The sequence below is a fragment of the Erinaceus europaeus genome, chromosome 12 (assembly GCF_950295315.1).
Source record: "Erinaceus europaeus chromosome 12, mEriEur2.1, whole genome shotgun sequence".
Lineage (NCBI taxonomy): Eukaryota > Metazoa > Chordata > Mammalia > Eulipotyphla > Erinaceidae > Erinaceus > Erinaceus europaeus.
Window position 1 is genome coordinate 32,916,604 of NC_080173.1, and position 20,294 is coordinate 32,936,897.

General features: G+C 41.0%; 1 long non-coding RNA gene across 1 annotated transcript; it reads left to right on the forward strand.

Annotated features, from left to right (window-relative positions):
- Window positions 1–7,668: 7,668 nt before the first annotated feature.
- On the forward strand, window positions 7,669–16,778 carry LOC132541713 (uncharacterized). The gene is made up of 3 exons (XR_009552810.1): window positions 7,669–7,699; window positions 14,955–16,352; window positions 16,625–16,778. It is a non-coding gene; the product is annotated as an uncharacterized LOC132541713 (long non-coding RNA).
- The last annotated feature ends 3,516 nt before the right edge of the window (window positions 16,779–20,294 follow it).

Genomic DNA, 20,294 nt, shown 5'->3' on the forward strand with positions numbered 1-20,294 from the left:
CCGAAATGCAAGTCCAAAGTAAGCTCTGAGGAAGAGTATAACTAGTACCAATCTTTTTTTTTTTTAATCAACCTAAATCACAGTTCTATTTGGCCAGTGTTTCTAGTTAGTTTCGTGGTTTCTTTCTTTTTTCTTTCCTTCATTTCCCCCCAGACAACTGCTCAGCTCTGGCTTATGGTGGTGCAAGGGGTTGAACCTGACTTCGGAGCCTCCCTTGGACATGAGAATCTATTCCCATAACCATTATGCTATCTCCCAGCAGTATTCCCCACCTCCACACCACCCACACCACCCACACACATGCCCCTAAGTCTACTGTTATTGACTTATGTGGTATTTTTCGCAAACAACAGAATTACACCTGGCTGACCTAAGCCTAAAGGCATTTTTGGAAAGACATGGAATAAATTAAAAAACACAAGTTTTTTGGTCCCAGAGGTGATGCAGTGGATAAAACATTAGACTTTTAGGTGTGAGGTTCTGAGTTCAATCCCCAGCAGTGCATGTGCCAGAGTGATGCCTGGTTCTTTCTCTCTCTCCTTCTATTTTCCTCATTAATAAATAAAATCTTAGAAAGAAAGACCTGTTTAACTGTTTTTAACTCTGATATTCAAAGCCCCAGGGAAACAGTGACCTACCCATTTTAGGACTAGAAGGGCAAGGCACTTGGAAGGTTAGTCACTAACTCTGTATCCTAAGAAGAATGGTCTCTTAAGGATGGTGACAGAGAGAAAGAGAAGGACTGTAAATGTTTTCCATATCAGTGTATCAGCTCCTTCACTGAAAGGAAAATTATAAGTTTTTGTGTTTATGATTTTTTTGTGTGTTTGTGTTTATCTTTTTTTTTTTTTTTTACCAAGTACTGCTCAGCTCTGGTTTATGGGCTTGAACCTAAGACCTCTGAACCTCAGACATGAACATTTTTGCATAACCACTATGCTACTTCCCCACCACAAAAATTAGTCTTGTGTGGTCCAGGAGGTGGCTCAGTGGATAAAGCACTGGGCTCTCAAGCAAGAGGCCCCTAGTTCAACCCCTGGCAGCACATGTACCAGAGTGATGTCTGGTTCTTTCTCTCTTTCTTCCTATCTTTCTCACTAATAAATAAAAAAAAAATTTTTTAAATTAGTCTTAAGTCCTTTAGCAAAGAGATATAGTTGCCTGCAGAATCCTGGTAGGTAACTATTTGTTTATTTATTTAGTTAGTTATTCACTTATCTATTTTATTTGCCTCCAGGGTTTTTGCTGGGGCTCAGTGCCAGCACTATGAATCCACTGCTTCTGGTGGCCATTTTTTCCATTTTATGTTAGATAGGACAGAGATAAATTGAGAGAGGAGGGAGAGATAGAGAAGGGGAGAGAAAGACACCTGCAGACCTGTTTCACCAATTGTCAAGTGACACCCCTCCAGGTGGGGAGCTGGGGGCTCAAACCTGGATCTTTGCGAGGGTCCTTACACTTCTTACTGTGTGTGCTTAACCCAGCCCCCACAAGTAAGTTTTTATGTGACTTTAAACAAATTTTAAATCCCCTCTGAGCCACAGCTTCATCATTTACAAAATTGATTTAAGCCTGGAGAGAAAGCCCGATGAGTAGAATGCCTACCCGGTCACATTTATTTGACACTTTGGACCAGGTGATCCTCATGGTGTCTTGAGTAGGAAGAGTCAGAAAAAAGGGTATCTTCTCTTCCCAGATACTACTGGATAATGTGACCTTGGTGCTTACTAATGCTGGGTTTCCATGTGCGTAAAATAAAGGAGTAAAACTGTACACCTTTAGGTTCCTTCTCACCCTTAAAGTTCATGATTATTGCATAAAAGTATAAATGAGAATAGCCAGGTCAACCTTTCTCCCCAAATTAGAGGGATAGTCTAGTTTTAGAAGAGGAAATAAATACTGAAGTATTAAGGGATAAAGAGGCATTATCCATGAATCCTCAAATAATTTAAGGAAAAATAAACATATATATATATATGGAAAGGGAGAGAGAGATGAAGAAAGGGAGGCCTAAGGGGGTGTGGCCAAATGTTTAAAAATAGTGAACTTGAACAAAGCATGTGTAGGAGGTTTTTCTTTTTCTTCTATTCTTGAAGCTTTTCTCTGTTAACAATTTCAAATGAAGTTTTAAAAGGTCAGTGGGGAAGGGCAAAAGGAAATCTGTTCCTCCCCTTTTGTGTCTAAAGCCTTTTGATGGATTCTTAGTGTGATAAATGAATAGTTGTATGTCCATGTGCTAGATCCAAACTTGAGGGGAAGTTTTTAGTGCCAAGCCATAGACTCCACAATGAGTCTTCACTATTAATGTCACAAAGCACCCCTGTGGACCTGGGAGACACTGGATAAGGCCAAGCAAGCTATTTATTCCTCCTGAGGAATCTATGTGGGTGGAGACTTCCTGTTGGCTTTTGTGATTTTTTTTGTTTGTTTTACTATTTGATTGTATTGAAATATTTCAGGCAGAGCATACAGACACTTAATAATTTGCACTTTTAATATTCCTCAATAGGCAGGGGAGATAGCATATTGGTTATGCAAAAAACCTTCCATACCTATGGCTCTAAAGTCACAGGTTAAATCTACCCACAACATCCGTAAACCAGAGCTGTGTAGTGTTCTGGTTAAAAATAAAATAAATAAGGGCTGAGGAGACAGCGTAATGGTTACGGAAAAAAAAAAAACTTTCATGCCTGAGGTTTTGAGGCCCCAGGATCAATCCCTACCACCACCATAGGCTAGAGCTGCACAATGTTCTTGTTTCTCTCTCTTACTCTCTGTTTCTCTCTGTGTGTGTGTACATATTTCTCATCAAAATAAATACATAAAAATAAACAAATAACCAAAATAATAAGACTCCTCTATATCCAAACAAATGTTTCCATCAAGTACTTACAAACTTGTTTGGAAGCCCAATGTTACTACTTTCACAAAGTCATGCTTTGTTCCAAGAAGATTTCAGTTTCTCAAGAGGGGTATTCATTATAGGATCATTAACATCATATTGGAACCAACCAGAGGGTCAGCAAATGGAGTAATGGAGGGGTGGGGAATTTCCAGTCCATGAGCAGAACATTCATCTTGCCCTGCCAAGACAACTGTAAGTGAAATTTAATAAATCTAAGCTTTTTTTTAAAAAAAAAACTTTTTAAATTTTTTGTTTTATTTACTTATTTATTATTGGATAGAGACAGAGAGAAATTAAGGGGAAGGAAAGACAGAGCAGGAGAGAGACAGAGAAACACTTGCAGCACTGCTTCACCACTTGTGAAGCTTTCCCCCTGCAGGTGGGGGCCAGGGGCTTGAAACCTGGATCTTTGCACACTGTAATGTGTGTGTGCTTAACCAGTTCCTCCTGACCCCTCAAGGAGCTTTTTCCTTTTTTTTTTTTTTCATAGAAGTATCAAGCACTAATTTTAAGTTGATAGTTTTATACGGTCTGAAAAATTACATTATAAAAATCCAGATCAAGGGCCAGGCAGTGATGCATGCACCTGGTAGAGTACAGTTTCCCACCTCTTCAAAATGTGTTGCCAGTCCTCCATTCCTCACCAAAACATCAATATCCCTCTACCAGCGACCTGGGAAGTAATACAGTGGATAAAATATTATAATTTCAGGTATGAGGTCACTAGTGCCATCCCCAACACCCTATGTGTCAGCTGCTGCTCTGATCCTTTCTTTCTATAAATACATAAAGAATAAACAAATAAATAATCTTTACCCCCCAAAAAAAATTCCCTCTGCCAAAGACCACTAATCCCCACATTCCTGCAACTCACTATCCTCACCCCAAATCCTCTTCATAACCTCAGTTTTGCAGTCTGAGACCAAAAGCTTGTCTTCATTTGATTTTGCTTATTCCTTTGCTTTGTTTCTTCATTTCTCTCATATGAGGGAGAACATTCAGTATTTTCCTTTTGTTATATGAGTCTTTCGTTTTCCTTGTAGGGTTGGCTTAGTGGTAGGGATTCCTTTAAATGCTGCTTCTCCGAAAAGATCTTTATCACTCTTCAAACCTGATAAGTGACCTAGGTGGATATTCTTGGGTGGAGGTCTTTGCCATTCAAAACTATGAATATGTGCTGCCAGGCTTTTTTAGCCTTTAGCAATTTGGTTAAGAAATAGTTTTATGGGAGTGCCCTTATATGCTACTCTTTGCTTTTTCTCTGGGTACCTTTAGTATTCTCTATCTATGATCTTTGCCATTTTAATTTTTATGTGCCATAATAAACTTAGGTTTGATTTATGTTTCCTGGAGCTTTGTAGAACTTTTTGTATCTGGAAACCTATCTCCTTCAATTTGGAAAAACAACTAATCCCTTTGGACTTTATTTAGTAACAGATGTCTGGGATTTATTTATTTATTTATTTATTTATTTTAAATATTTATTTTATTTATTTATTCCCTTTTGTTGCCCTTGTTTTATTGTTGTAGTTATTATTGTTGTTGTCGTTGTTGGATAGGACAGAGAGAAATGGAGAGAGGAGGGGAAGACAGAGAGGAGGAGAGAAAGATAGACACCTGCAGACCTGCTTCACCGCCTGTGAAGCGACTCCCCTGCACGTGGGGAGCCGGGGTTCGAACCGGGATCCTTATGCCGGTCTTTGTGCTTTGCGCCACCTGCACTTAACCCACTGCGCTACAGCCCGACTCCCTGGGATTTATTTTGACAGTTCCAATAATAAGAGAGATAAATGTGTAGTTTGTGGAAAGAGTAGATAGATAAGGATATAATGAAGAAAATATAATAAGATGCTAATACAGGGTAGGGGGTATAGCATAAAGATTATGCAAAAAGACTCCTATGCTTGAAGCTTCAAATTCTCAGCTTCAGTCCCCTCCACCACTGTAAGACAGAGACGAGCAGTGCTCTGGTTAAAAAAATAATAATAATGAGGCCAGGTGGTTGCATCCTGGTTGAATGCACACATTACAGTGCGCAAAGGCCTGGGTTCAAGCATCCAACTCCCACCTGCAGGGGGGATGTTTCATGAGCAGTGAAACAGTGCTACAGATGTCTCTCTGTCACTCTCCCTCCTAATATCCCCCAACTTTCAATTTCTCTCTGTCTCTGTAAAAAAAAAAAAAGTTAATACAGCGTGCTTTGCAAACCCAAGGCCCCAGTTTCCATCCCTAGCATTACATATAGCCAGAGCAGTATTCTGGAGTCTTTCTTTTTTCACTGACTAAGACAAATACATAAATTTTTTAAAATACCAATGTTGGGGACCATGCAGTGACTCACTGGATTAAGCGCATGTATTTCTTTCTTTCTTTCTATCTATCTATCTATCTATCTATCTACCTATCTACCTATCCCTTCCTATCTCAATTTCTCTGTCTTATCAAATAAAATAAAAAGGGGAAAATGGCCAGCATAAAGGCATAAAAAAGTCAATATAGACTCATAGATTGTAGGAAGTAAACATACATATATACACTATTAAATGCTTGTATTTTTTAAACTATTTTTCTTTATTGAAGACTATTGGTTTACAGTCAACAGTAAAATATAGTAGTTTGTTGTTGTTTTCGCCGGGCTGGCTTCACGGGCGGGTAACAGATGACCAGGGACTCATGGCTGAGCTGTACGCAGTGTCTCTTTATTCATGCAGGACGCAGTACAATCTATACCAAGCTAAGCTAAACTAAACTACTACAAACAATCTTGTCCTTATAAATATACTAGCCCAGTAGGGTGGGAACAGGATGCAATGCAGAGAGGGTGGAGAGAAAAGTGACTGGTGAAAATCAGGGTATGACAAGGAGAGGGGGCGGAGCAGGCAAGAATTCTATCACTGAACCACCAATGCCCTGGAGGGAGGGTGGTGCTTGTTAACAGCGGTTATGTAAATAGAATGAAGTGGTTATGTAAATAGAATAGTGTTAAGCAGGGGGGATTAAACCAAATGAAACAGAAGAGGTTTTTAGAAGCATATGTGTAATTTTCTCAGTTTTCCACATAACAATTCAACCCCCTCTAGCTCCTCCTCTACCATCATGTTCTAGGACTTGAACCCTCCCCCCAACCACAGAGTCTTTATTACTTTGGTGCAATACACCAAACCCAGTCCAAGTTCTGCTTTATGTTTTCTTATTTTTCAACTTCATTATTATTATTATTATTGATTTAGTAAAGATCGACAAGATTGTGGGATAAGAGGGATACAATTTCCTACAATTCCCACCACCAGAATGTCATCTCCCATCCCCTCCATTGGAAGTTTCTCTATTCTTTAACCCTCTGGGAGTATGGACCAAAGGTGCCTTTATTTTTTCAGCTTAAAATGTTTCATGATGGGGGCTGGGTGGTAGTAGCAGCAGGGTAAGCACATGCTGTGAAGCACAGAGACCAGCACAAGGATCTCGGTTCAAGCCCTCAGTTCTCCACCTGTGGGGGGCGGGTGTTGCTTCACAAGCGATGAGGTGGGTCTGCAAGTGTCTATGTTTCTCTCCCCCTCTCTGTCTTCTCCTCCTCTCTTTATTTCTCTCTGTCCTATCCAACAACAACAACAGCAATAAAAATAATAATAACAACAACAAGGGCAACAAAAATGGAAAAAAATGGCCTTCAGTAGCAGTGGATTCATAGGGCAGGCACCAAGTCCCAGCAATAACCCTGGAGGCAAAAAAAAAAAGTTTCATGATAAAATATTGAGCAAGAATAGCAGCAAAGGAAGTGACTTTGCAGGTAAAGAGCATTCCTTACATGAGCATTACCTCTCCCTTAAATTGGATGTGTAACATGTGTGGCAGAATTTTTGATTTCCTTTACTGAGTATTTCACAGGAATGGTGCCATTTTTTTTCTTTGTATATAACTATCTAATTCTTTGAAATTAATACAATGATCTTTATGTCCAATGCCTTAGTGTGGTTCAGCACATAATATTCCAAGAACAGCAATAACAATAATAACAACAACAGGGGCAACAAAAATGGAAAAAAATGGCCTTCAGGAGCAGTGGATTCATAGGGCAGGCACCGAGCCCCAGCGATAACCCTGGAGGCAAAAAAAAAAAAAATGTTTCATGATAAAATATTGAGCAAGAATAGCAGCCAAGGAAGTAACTTAACAGGTAAAGAGTGTTCCTTACATGAAGGCTCTGGGCTGGATCTCCAGCAATGCAAGTGAGAATTGAAATACATAATTTTAAAATAATGAAAAAAAATGCACATACCAAGATAAAGAAGCAGAGGCAGAGAGTGAGAGTGAAAAAGACTACAGCACCAAAGCTTCCTTCAGTGCAGAAAGAGTCACACTCAAACCTGGGTCATATACGTGGCAAAGAAGCTATTTTGCCCACCCAGTTTTTTATTTCTATAAAGAAATGTTTTTTATGACATGAACATGTAGGCTGTTCTTTGTGTATTCACTACTCATTGCAGAGTTGAGAAGACTATATACTGAGCAATAGGGAGAGCTATGATAGTGAATAATGAGAGTATATAGGCTTATTGCCCTCAGTCAGTACTGGAGGAGAGGGGCCTGTGGATGGATGAGAATAGAAAGTGCTTGGCCCAGCATGCCATGGTGTGGATTGGCAAGCCCCACCTGTGGTGCTATTTAAAGACTAAAGATCTCAGCCATCACAAATTAGACTGATGACAGAGTATGTTGTACTTTGGTTTTTGTAGGACAAAGGGCAAGAGAACATCAGCTCATGGCTCATGGCGACACAGTTTCCAGAAGACCTAGGTTTGTGCCATTCTGAGGGTAACTTTAGACTGTGGACCTCTCAGAGTAGCCACAGCTAAGAGTGATGTAAGTCACCCCATACACTTTTTCTCTGATAACCCCAAGTGTTCTGTGAAGACATAATAATTCCCATAGCCTGACTTCACTTGTGCTCTTGGGCTTCTTTCACTTTCTTGGAAAAATACCAATCATTTCCCAAAACCAAGGATAGAAGAGATGGGCTGGAGGAGGCAGCAGGTAGTTCTCCTGGTATAGCACATACTTTATCATGCATAAGGACAGGGGTTGTAGACCTTACCCACTATAGGTTTCCATGGGGCAGGTTTCAAGAGCAGTGAAAGAGTATTGTAGTGTCTCTTCTCTCTCTGTCTCCCTCCCTCTATGAAAAAAGAGTCCTTTGGGAATGGAGAAATCATGCAGGGGTGGAGCACCCCATGATAATCCTGGTGGCAAAAAAAGAAAAAAACATTTACTTGTTTCACTACTTTTAGTATCAAATGAACTATGTCTCATTTCTGTATCACTGATTAAATTTTTAATTAGATTTTGTTCTTGTTTAATTCACCAGTTTTCCAATAAATGACAATCAGTTTCATAATCTTTTACTTCCACCTATGTTTTTCCTCGTGTGTGTGTGTGTGTGTGTGTGTGTGTGTGTGTGTGTGTGTGTAAATAAAAGAAAATCAAACCTCTCCCTTAAATTGGATGTGTAACATGTGTGGCAGAATTCTTGATTTCCTTTACTTAGTATTGCACAGGCATGATGCCATTTTTTATTTCTTTGTATATAACCATCTAATTCTTTGAAATTGGTTTTCAGTTAATACAATGATCTTTATGTCCAATGCCTTAGTGTGGTTCAGTACATAATATTCCAAGAACAGAAATTCATATCTATTCACCTGAATGGACCTGATCTACTTATCTAAGAACTATGTATTTACAAATATCATATTCAGTGTCCATGGCACTAGCATATCAAGGACTAAAGGGTTAAAGATAAAGTAGATTGCAGGTCATATAATTTTGGAATCAACTTGGGAAGAGTTCTTGTAAGAAATGTGCTAAATAAAATTCCAGACTCTAAATAATAACTTTTTCTAAGTTAAGTTCAAAGCTGTTTCAACTATTCCTGCCTAACAATAGTTACTATAAGTGGAATCCATATTATTTTACTTGTGGAGATAATTGTGATTTAAAAAAAATTACCACATTATTTTATTTTACTTTTGTTTCCAGGGTTATTGCTGGGGCTTGGTGCCTGCACATTGAATCCACTGCTCCTGGGGGCTATTTATTTTCCCCTTTGTTGCCCTTGTTTTATTTATCATTGTAGTTATTATTGTTGTTGTTACTGATGTCATTGTTGTTGGGCAGGACAGAGAGAAATGGAGAGAGGTAGGGTAGACAGAAAGGGAGAGAGAAAGATCGACACCTGCAGACCTGCTTCACTGCCTATGAAGTGACCCTCCTGCAGGTGGGGAGCCTGGGGCTTGAACCGGGAACCTTATGCCTGACCTTGCACTTTGGGCTTTGCACCATGTGCACTTAACCTGCTGTGCTACCACCTGACCACCTATTTTTTATTTTTTTAAAGATTTTATTTATTTATTAATGAGAAAGATAGGAGAAGAGAGAGAAAGAACCAGACATCACTCTGGTACATGTGCTGCTAGGGATTGACCTCGGGATCTCATGCTTGAGAGTCCAATGCTTTACCCACTGCGCCATTTCCCAGACCACACCACTTTATTTTTTGTTAACAGGAAAGTCCATGAAAAGTATGTGACCGGGGGTTGGACGCTCCCTTCACAAGTGGTGAAGCAGGTCTACAGGTGTCTTTCTTTCTCTCCCCCTCTGTCTTCCCCTCCTCTCTCAATTTTTCTCTGTCCTATCCAACAACAACAGCAATGGCAACAATAACAACAACAAGGATAACAAGATCAATAAAATGGGGGAAATGGCCTCCAGGAGCAGTGGATTCTTAGTGCAAGCACTGAGTCTCAGCAATAACCCTAGAGGCAAAAAAAAAAAAAAAAAAAAAGAAGAAGAAAAGAAAGAAAGAAAAGTATGTGACCAGGGAAGTGGCTCAGCTGTAGAGCACAGGACTTGTATGCAGCATGCATGAGGTCTCAGGCTTAATCCCTGCCACTATATATCTCTATTATTCACTCTTTTTCATTCATAAAAGAAAATTTTAAGCCCATGAAAAGTAATGTGAAAAGTAATGTGATGTTGCTGAGTATTTTTATCAGAATGCTTAGTGGTTAACATATAGAGACACTTTAATGTACTTAACTTTTTTCAGCATTTGATTGATGTAAATAGAGGTTTAATAAACATTTTCTTTCTTTTTCAATTTTTAAAATTTTATTTATTTATTTATTTATTTATTTACATTTACCAGAGCACTGATCAGCTCTGGTTTATGGTGGTGCAGGGGATTGAACCTGGCACTTTGGAGCCTCAGGCATGACAGTCTCTTTGCACAACTGTTATGCTATCTAACCCCGCCCTAATAAACATTTTCTAAGGTACAAAATATCTAAGGGCTGGCAAGATAATTCACTGGGGGGGGGCACCTGATTCATCATGTGCATGACCTTTGCTTAAGCCTAGCTGCCGCCTCACTAGAGGAAGTTTAGTTGTTGTGGTGTCTTTCCCACTCTTTCCCTTTGTCTATTTCTCTCTTATTTTATTTATTTTTGCCTCCAGGGTTATCACTGGGGCTCAGTGCCTGCACTGTAAATCCACTGCTCCTGGTGGCCATTTTTTTCTACCCCCTAACCCCATGTCATTTCATTTGATAGAACAGAGAAAAATTGAGAGGGAAGGGGAGACAGAGTAGAAGGGAGGGGAAATAGAGAGGGAGAGAGAAAGAGACACCTGTAAACCTGTTTCACAACTTGTGAAGTGTTTCTGCTACAGATGGGGAGGCAGCACAGGCTTGAAGCAGGACCTTACATGGTTCTTTGCACTTAGACTACCTGTGCTTAACCAGGTGCACTACAGCCAGCCCCTCTATCTCTCATTTTCTTAAAAAGTTGAATTGATAAGTGATACCCTAGCACATTTACAAGTTTTGTTGTAAACTGTCATTATAAATCTAATGAAAATTTTAAGTTAAGCTTTAAATTAAAGATGGGCAATATAGCTCACTTGAATAGTGTGTTGCTTTGTTTTGTGTGCTGTTGGTATGCTTCTAGTTCTGCTTCTGGGATCCCTTCTGTTACATTGCTTGAAGTTGTTGTCTATTTACATGGTCATTCTGTTACATTGGTTTGGTCTCACTCCCCCTGCCTCCGGGAGATTTTGGTTTAGTCCTTGTGAGTTCTTGCTTCTTCCTTCTCCCCGCCCCCTATCCTATGTACTTCCTTGGTTCCTGACTCTTCAGCCTCAGGATAGAGAGGCAGGACAGAAGTGGGTTGTGATGAGATTAGATTAGATTAGATTAGTTTTTTGAACTGTTCGCTAGTGAGTAAAGAAATACTGCTTCTCTGCTCAGCCATGTGTCCCTGGTCGTCTGTCTCCTGCCCACGAAGCTAGCCCAGCATTCTGGCACCCTGAACTTTGACAATGTGCAATCCAGTATTTGAGCCCAATTAAAGTTTAATCTCTTTAAACCTCAACTCTTTTAATTAGAAAATAGCAACAAATCAGCAACAAATGGCAACTCCATCCAGCACTTTGATGAGGTTTAAAAAAAAAATGCATCTGGCTCCTCTCAGTCTCTCACTCCCTCTCTAATTTTGCTTCCTGAACTTTCTAAATAGGCCTGGAATTTGACTACTTCTTCCACCTCCACAGCTTCCACCTTGTACCAGCTTCCTGTCTGACCTGGATTTCTGCAATGTTCTTCCCAACTATGCCCCAGACAAGCCACTAGCCCATATTTGTTTTACTAGAATTCAATGATAGTTTACTAAAGTTAACAGCCTCAGGCATAAATATCATTTTGCATAACTATTATGCTGTCTCCTCAGCAAAATAATTTGTTTACCAAAGCAACCAATAACCCATATATTTTAGAAAGGACTGTAGCAGTGTTTCTTTCTTTCTTTTTTAATATTTTATTTGTTATTGCAAAGAGACAGAGAGAAATTGAGAGGGGAGGGAGAGATAGAGTGGGAGAAAGACAGTGAGACACCTGCAGTCCTGTTTCACCAATTGTGAAGCTTTCCCCCTGCAGGTGGGGACCAGGGGCTTGAACCTGGGTCCTTGAGCACTGTAATGTGTGTGCTTAACCAGGTGCACCACCGCCTGGTCCCCTGAGTAACAGTGTTTCTAACACAGAGGGAAAGGCAAGCATTTTTTCTTTTTTTTTTTCTTTCTTTTTTTATTCTCAGTTTTCTTTATCTTTATTTATTTATTGGATAGAGACAGCCAAAAATCGAGAGGGAAGAACGTGATAGAGAGGGAGGGAGACAGAGAGACACCTGGAGCCCTGCTTCACCACTTTTAAAGCTTTTTCCCTGCAGGTGGAGACCAGGGGCTTGAACCTGGGTTCTTGCATAGGGTAACATGTGCTCTCAACCAGGTGCTCCACACCTGCCCCACCCCCTTCTCTCTCTCTCTCTCTCTCTTCTCCTTTTCTTTCTTTTCCACTAAGATTATCACTGGGGCTCACTGCCTGTGGCACTATGAATTTGAGGCTCCCAACAATGGCCATTTCTTTTTTTTTTTTTTTCTTCCCCAGAGCACTTGAACCTGGGACTTTGGAGCCTCAAGCAAGAGAATCTCTTTGAATAACCATTATGCTATCTACTCCCACCCAAGCAGCCTCTTTTTCTTTCTTTTTCTGCTTTTTTCTTTGTCTCTCTTTCATCTGAAGTGGGGATGATAAAGAGGGAGAAAGATAGACACTTGCAGCACTGCTTCACTGCTCATGAAGCTTCCCTTTGCAAGTGGGGAGCAGGGGCTTGAATCCAGGGTCCTTGAACATAGTAATATGTGTGTTCAACTAGGTGCACCATTGCCCAGCCCCAGGTAAACATCTTAAACTAGCCTATAGAGTCCTTTTATATTTGGCACCATTTTTCTGACCTCAATTTCAGCCATTTTCCTCCATATTTACTTTCCCCTTGCCCAAACAGGTTGAACATTCCTCCTGCATGTTTCTGTGCCTTCAGCCATGCTCACTAGTATTAGTTGTCTTCATCCAGGAATTTGTTCAAACAACTACTACTAGAAGTATTACCTTGCAATGATTTGTTTTTCTCCATAGTGCTAATCTCTGACATTATATATTTACTTAATTTATTTATGTCCTTCAAACGTGTAATGTAAGGACTGAAAGATAGCTTGGTAGAGTACCTACCTTGCCTTGCCCTGGGAAAACATGGGAGCATATAGTGAATATGGACAGCACCAGGAATTCTATGAATAGTGAATGGTGTTAGAGTGTCTCTCCTTTCTTTGTGTCTATTTATCTCACCCCCTTTCTCAAAAATTGAGACTGAAAGACTACTCAGCCTGAGTTTTTTCTTTGGCTCAACGCCCTCTCTCTCTTTCTCTCTCTCTCTCTCTTACCTTAGTGTAAGTTGTTTTGTTTTTGTTTTTTCCAGAGCACTGCAATAGCCCTGGCTTATGGTGATATGGTAGACTGAATTTGGGATCTTGGAGCCTCAGGCATGAAAGTCGTTTTGCATAATTATTTTGCTGTCTCCCCAGCCCAAAGTGTAAGCTTTTTGAAGTAAGGGAAATTCTTACTTAGTTTTTGAGTTCATAGAGTAGGATATCGTAGAGGCACAATAAATATTTGGTGGATGAGTGAATGAACAACCACAATAAACTGGCATCTTTCATTATTGGAGTGGGAGGTTATTCTGATAATTTAGTACCTACTGAATAATAATGTCTATATGGAAGCTGCTGTTCTACAACATTATATTGTTATGTTTAAACTAGTCTCTGAAGAATGCATTACAAAATGGGGGTGCACTCCAGCAAAGAACTGCCCACCAGAGGAAATGTTCTGGAAGCAGATATGCCCTATGGTTTTGTTAATTTATCCTTTCTTAAATAAAAAATAAATTAAAAAAAAAGAAAGTAGGTGAGAAGCAATATGTTAACTCTTTTTTCAGCCACCAAGTTCCAGATGCTAAGATGATGCCAGCCAGACTTCCCTGGGCAGATGACCCCACCAATGTGTCCTAGAGCCCCACTTCCCCAGGACCCTGACCTACTAGGGAAAGAGAGAGGCAGGCTGGGAGTATGCATTGACCTACTAATGCCCATGTTCAGCGGGGAAGCAATTACAGAAGCCAGACCTTCTACTTTCTGCACCCCATAATGACCCTGAGTCCATACTCTCAGAGAGATAAAGAATAGGAAAGCTATCAGGGGAGGGGATGGGATACAGAATTCTGGTGGTGGGAATTGTATAGAGTTGTACCCCTCTTATCCTATATTTTTTTGTCAGTGTTTCCTTTTCATAAATAAAAATTTTTTTTTTAAGAATTTGGTGTTAAACCAGAAGGAAAAAAAAAAGAAAAGTAAGTAGGTGAGAAAACCAGGTATTTTCAGAGAAGACAGCATAGTGGTTATGGAAAAGGACATTCATGCCTGAAATTCCAAATGCCCAGGTTCAATCCCTGAGCCACCAAAACCCAGTGCTGAGCAGTGCTTAGGTTAAACAATAAAATTAAAATACTTAAAAAGGCAAGGGAGGTGTAGATAGTCTGGGAGGGGGCACATATGGAGAAAATCAAAGTTATAACTCTTGTCCCCAATAGTGGGGGAGCCACCCAGGACTTTCAGTTGAGACAGATAAGATCTTTAGTTTTGAACCATGTGTGTATGTGTATCTGGTGTTGGAAAGTCACATTTTCTAGATTTTAGGAGATGGGTTTATTTATTAGAAAAAAAAAACTTAGAACAATGAATTTCCATAAGAAATGTTGATAGTCTTTTTTTTTAGCAAGATATATAGGCTGATAGGACCTGCCCTATGACTTTCTTTTAAAAAAATTAAAAAATGTATTTATTTATTCCCTTTTGTTGCCCTTGTTTTATTGCTGTAGTTATAATTATTGTTGTTGTTGATGTCATTGTTGTTGGATAGGACAGAGAGAAATGGAGAGAAGAGGGGAAGACAGAGGGGGAGAGAAAGACAGACACCTGCAGACCTGCTTCACCGCTTGTGAAGCAACACAAGGTGGGGAGCTAGGCGCTTAACCTGCTGCACTACTGCTCAACTCCCACCTATGACTTTCTTTAAGACTCTCTCTCTCTCTTTTTTTTTTTTTGCCTCCAGGTTTATTGCTGGGACTTGGTGCTTGCACTCTGAATCCAGTGCTCCTGGAGGCCATCTTTTTTCCCCCCATTGTTGTTGTTGCTATTATTGTTGTTGAATAGGACAGAGAGAAATTGAGAGAGGAGGGTAAGATAGAGAGGAGGAGAGAAAGATAGGCACCTGAAGACCTGCTTCCCCACTTGTGGAGAGAACCCCCCTCCCCATCTGTAGGTGGGGAGCCGGGCATTAAAACCGGGATCCTTGCACCAGTCCTTGTGCTTCTCACTATGTGTGCTTAACCCAGTGCAGTACTTCACAGCCTCAAGACTCCTCTTTTATACAGATAGCAAATGTATTCCATGTTGTAGTGGGGAGTGAGGGTGAGAGACTGAAAGAGCCTGGTGATTCACTCTAAACCATTCTGAGTTGCTATCTGTTGCCTAATTCATGATTCTAACTTGCTTAACCTTTGGATTAAGTCTTCTTCAGGTTTTGACTGTGTTTCATGCCTGGATTTTCCACTTATTGTATAATTTCTGACCATATCTCTCTTTATGATGTAATCCACTTTCAATTAATATCTTGACATTCAAAGTGGAAACAGCAGCATTGACACCACCTGGAAACTTTTTAGAGCTGTAGATTGCTCAGGACCCATCCAGTCTTACTAAATTGAAATCTGCATTTTAATGCCAGAGGCCTCGGAGACTCTAAAGACCTGTACTTAATTCTTGGTACCATCATTTTCCAGAAATGAGCATTGCTCTGATCTCTCCCTCTCTCATTAACAATAAGTAAGTTATATAAAGTAAAAAGAAGTCCAGGTCAAGGAGATAGCTCAGTCTTCTAGAGAGCCAATTTGCAAGCCTGAGACTACAAAGTTCCCAGCTACTATTCCAGGTCCCAGAATACCATTTTATGCCAGAGTTAAGTAAGCAGTGTTCTGTTTCTCTTTATCTCTCACTTTTTTATATTCTCTCACATAATAAGTACATCCTTTAAAAGTATTGCAAATAAGTGAAAATAGAATCTGAATTTTAATAATATTCCTAGTTATTTGATTAGTTACACTTAAGGACTACTATTTGGGGTGTAGGGGCATTCAGGTCCTGGTGCACAATGGTGGAGGAGGACCTAGGTGTGGTTTAGAGTGTTTTGCAGAAAATTGAGAAATTTCAAAACAACAAGGGCAACTAAAGGAGGGAAAAAGCAAAATTTTAAAAAAGAAAGTCTCCCAGTCCTGGAACCTTAGGGTGGAGCCCAGTTTCCTACATGCTGCTCTCAATTCAAATCAAATAATATTGCATCCGCTGATCACAATCTAATCAACGCAACGAGTGCCACCACAACATGCTTCACTTCAGACTGTGTCCAGAGACTTCAGGTGTGGAATGACAACCCTTCAGCTTCATCACTCGGGTGAGACCTTTCCTTTCATAGTATTCTCTAATTCCATCCCAGGTGGTCCACTCCCCAGTAAAGTCCCCAAACCTAGATATAGTCCAGGTCCCCTGAGATAGAGCATAGGTTCACATGTGCCCATAAACTAGGGGGAAAATATATACTTGAAAGCAAAAGTACACAAGAGCATGCAGGGAATACCCCCCAACACCTCATCTGCACTATTCCAGTCTTTAGGTCCATGATTGTTCAACAGTTTGTTTGGCTTTGTATGTTAACTCTCTTTTCAGCCACCAGGTTCCAGATGCCAACAAGATGCTGACCAGACTTCCCTGGACGACCCCATCAATGTGTACTGGAGCTCCGCTTCCCCAGAGCCCCACTCTACTAGGGAAAAAGAGAGGCAGACTGGGAGTATGGATCGACCAGTCAACGCCCATGTTCAGCAGGCAAGCAATTATAGAAGCCAGACCTTCCACCCTCTGCAACCCACAGCGACCCTGGATCCATACTCCCAGAGAGATAGAGAATGGAAAGGCTATCAGGGGAGGGGATGGGATATGGAGATTGGGTTATGGGAATCACAATTGTGGAACTGTACCCCTCTTATTCTATTTTGTTAATGTCTCCTTTCTTAAATAAAATTTAAAAATTTTAAAAATTAAAAAAAAGAAAATTGAGAAATTTTATACATGTACCAACAACTGTATTTATTATTAGCTATAGATAATTAATTTCCCTTAATAAAAAAAAAATTCAGTGGTCTGGGAGGTGGCACAGTGATAAAGCCTTGGACTCTAAAGCATGAGGTCCTGAGTTTGATCCCCCACAGTACATGTGCCAGAGTGATGTCTGGTTCTTTCTCCTCCTGTTTTTCTCATAAATAAATAAAATCTTAAGAAAAAAATTGGAAAAAAAAAGAACCATTGCTTGGGTAGGCAAAATAATTTACCTGGATTCTGTACCTGCTTTACTTTGTTTGTGACCCAGGTTCAACCTAGGCTCAGCGCTAGGCTCAGCTCTCTCTCTCTCTCTCTGTGCATGTCTCTGAAAAAGTTCACCCACAAAGGTAAAAAACCCAGTGACGATGACAACAAAACAGTATTCTTAAAAATTGTGTGTGAGAGACAGAGAAAATGACTCAAGTCCTAGCCCACCATTTAAAAAATAAAGCTTATTTTAAAAATAAAATAAATAATATTATCATTATTATCATTATCATTATTGTTATTATCATTATCATTATTATGTTTTGGGGTTTTTTTTGCCTCCAGGGTTATTCCTGGGGCTCGGTGCCTGCACTACAAATCCACTGCTCTTAGAGGCCATTTTTCCCCTTTTGTTGTCCTTGTTAATGGTTGTTGTTCTTATTGCTATCACTGTTGTTGGATAGGACAGAGAGAAATTGAGAGAGGAGAGGAAGACAGAGAGGAGAGAGAGAAAGATAGACACCTGCAGACCTGCTTCACTGCTTGTGAAGCAGCCCCCCTGCAGGTCAGAAAACAGGCTCGAACCAGGATCCTTATGCCAGTCCCTGCACTTTGTGCCATGTGTTCTTAGCCTGCTGCGCTACCGCTCAGCTCCTTATTATTATGCTTTTATCAGAGCACTGCTCAACTCTGATTTATGGTGGTGTGGGGGATTGAACCTCAGACTTTGGAGCATGAGAGTCTCTTTACATAACCATTGTGCTATCTACCCCCACCCACTCCATTTATAATAATGTCCTATATGTTTTTCTCTTTCTTGCTTCTATACAGTGACTGGGATAGAACCCATGCAGGGTCTCATGCACACATGGTATATGCTCTGCTGCTGAGCCACCTCCTCAGCCAAAGAAGCAGCATTCTTCAGCATCCCTTAACACTGGTAGCACCAGTGTCCCTCAGGAACCACTTCTTGTCTCTCACATGCAGAGTTAGAGAAGTCAGGGGCCAGACAGTAAGGTGCACCCAGTTTAGTGCACATAATACTCTGCACAAGAACCTGGGTTGGAGTCCCACTCCCCACCTGCATCGGGGATGCTTCATAAGCATTGAAGCAGGTCTGCAGGTGTCTATCTTACTCTCCACTACTCTATCTCCCTTGCCCCTCTCAATTTCTTTCTGTCCTACGAAATAGAACAGGGAAAAAAAAAAAAAAAAGAAAGAGGGCTGGGTGATGGCGCACTGGGTTAAGCGCAGGTAGTATGAAGCGCAAGGTCCCTCTCAAGGATCCCACTTCAAGCCTTGGCTCCCCACCTGCAGAGGGGATGCTTCACAAGCAGTTCTTCTTCTTCTAGCGTTTGCCCTTCTTCCGTAGCCAGTCAACAGTGTCAGGTTGAGCCTGATGTAAAGTTTCGAGACCTCCTTTGAATCTGGAGAGGTGGCAGTCGTTGACTATGTGGGTCATAGTCTGTCTGTAGCCGCAGGGGCAGTTCGGGTCGTCTCTGGCTCCCCAGCGATGGAATATAGCGGCGCACCGGCCATGGCCTGTTCGATAGCGATTGAGGAGGGCCCAATCATAACGTGCTAGGTCAAAGCCGGGTTGACGCTTGCAGGGGTCTGTGATGAGGTGTTTGTTCTTTACCTCAGCTGACTGCCAACTCTGTTTCCAAGAGACTGGAACAGAGAAGTTCAGTGTAGGCATAGGGGACCAGATTGGATGACGAGATGTCAAGCGTTGGACAGGGTGGGCGAAGATATCCGCTATATTGGCAGGTCCAGTCGAGCGTAGACGTGGGAAATGAACTTAGATGATGCCGCATCCCAACGAATATCTGGCGGGGCGATGTTGCTAAGAACTGGCAGCCATGGAACCGGGGTAGAATGGATGGTTCCAGAAATTATCCTCATGGAGGAATATAATTTGGAATCGACCAAGTGGACATGGGGGCTACGGAACCATACTGGGGCACAGTATTTTGCAGTGGAATAGCATAATGCCAGAGATGATGATCGTAGTGTGGAAGCGCTCGCGCCCCATGAGGAGCTGGCCAGTCTTGCAATGATGTTATTCCTCGCGCCCACCTTTGCTGCAGTTTTCACAAGCAGTGAAGCAGATCTGCTGGTGTCTGTCTGTCTGTCTATCTATCTACCTATCTACTTATCTATCTATCTATCTATCTATCTATCCCTTCAATTTCTCTCTGTCCTATCCAATAAAAATGGAAAAAATGGCCTACAGGAGTAGTGGATTCGAAGTGCAGGCACAGAGCCTCAAGCCCTGAGCCCCAGCAATAATCCTGGAGGCAAAAAAAAAAAAAAAGGAAAAAACTGACAGCTGGAGTGGTAGATTTATAGCACTGGCACTGAAGCCCAGCAATAACCCTTGAAGAAAAGAGAAAGAGAAGTCAGAGGGCCAGGTGGTGGCATCCTCTGTAGAGTGCACACATCATCATGCTCAAGGACCAATGCTCAGGCCCCTGTTCCTTACTCCAGAGGAGAAGCATCACAAGTGGTAAATCAGTGCTAGAGTTGTCTTTCTCTTTCCCTTGGTATCCCCCCATTCCATCTTGATTTCTGATTGTCTTTATATAATACATGAATATAAAGATATTTTTAAAAGGAAGAAGTCAGTACCTGCACACACTTAGGAGAACAGCAACAACAAGTCCCAGGTTGCCACTTCTACTTCTGACTAAATGATCACATGGTATACAATAAATGACTCACAGGAACCAGGAAGACACTTCAGTCACTATTACCAATGGATTACAAAAGATGTGCAGAAAAAGTCAAATGAAAGTGACACAGAGAACAAAGTATGGGAGGAAAAGTCACTCAGTCTCCACTCTCTCCAGGCATGTCATCCTCCTAGCCCACCATGTGTTCAGTAACCAAGACTCTCCCCAAACCCCCACATTTAGGAGTCTGTATGGAGGTTTCATAACACAGTGTGACTGAGTAAACCAGATGGTGACTAACTCAAGCTCTAGCCCCTCTTCTCTTCCTGGAGATCAAGGAAAGGGATTGAGAAATC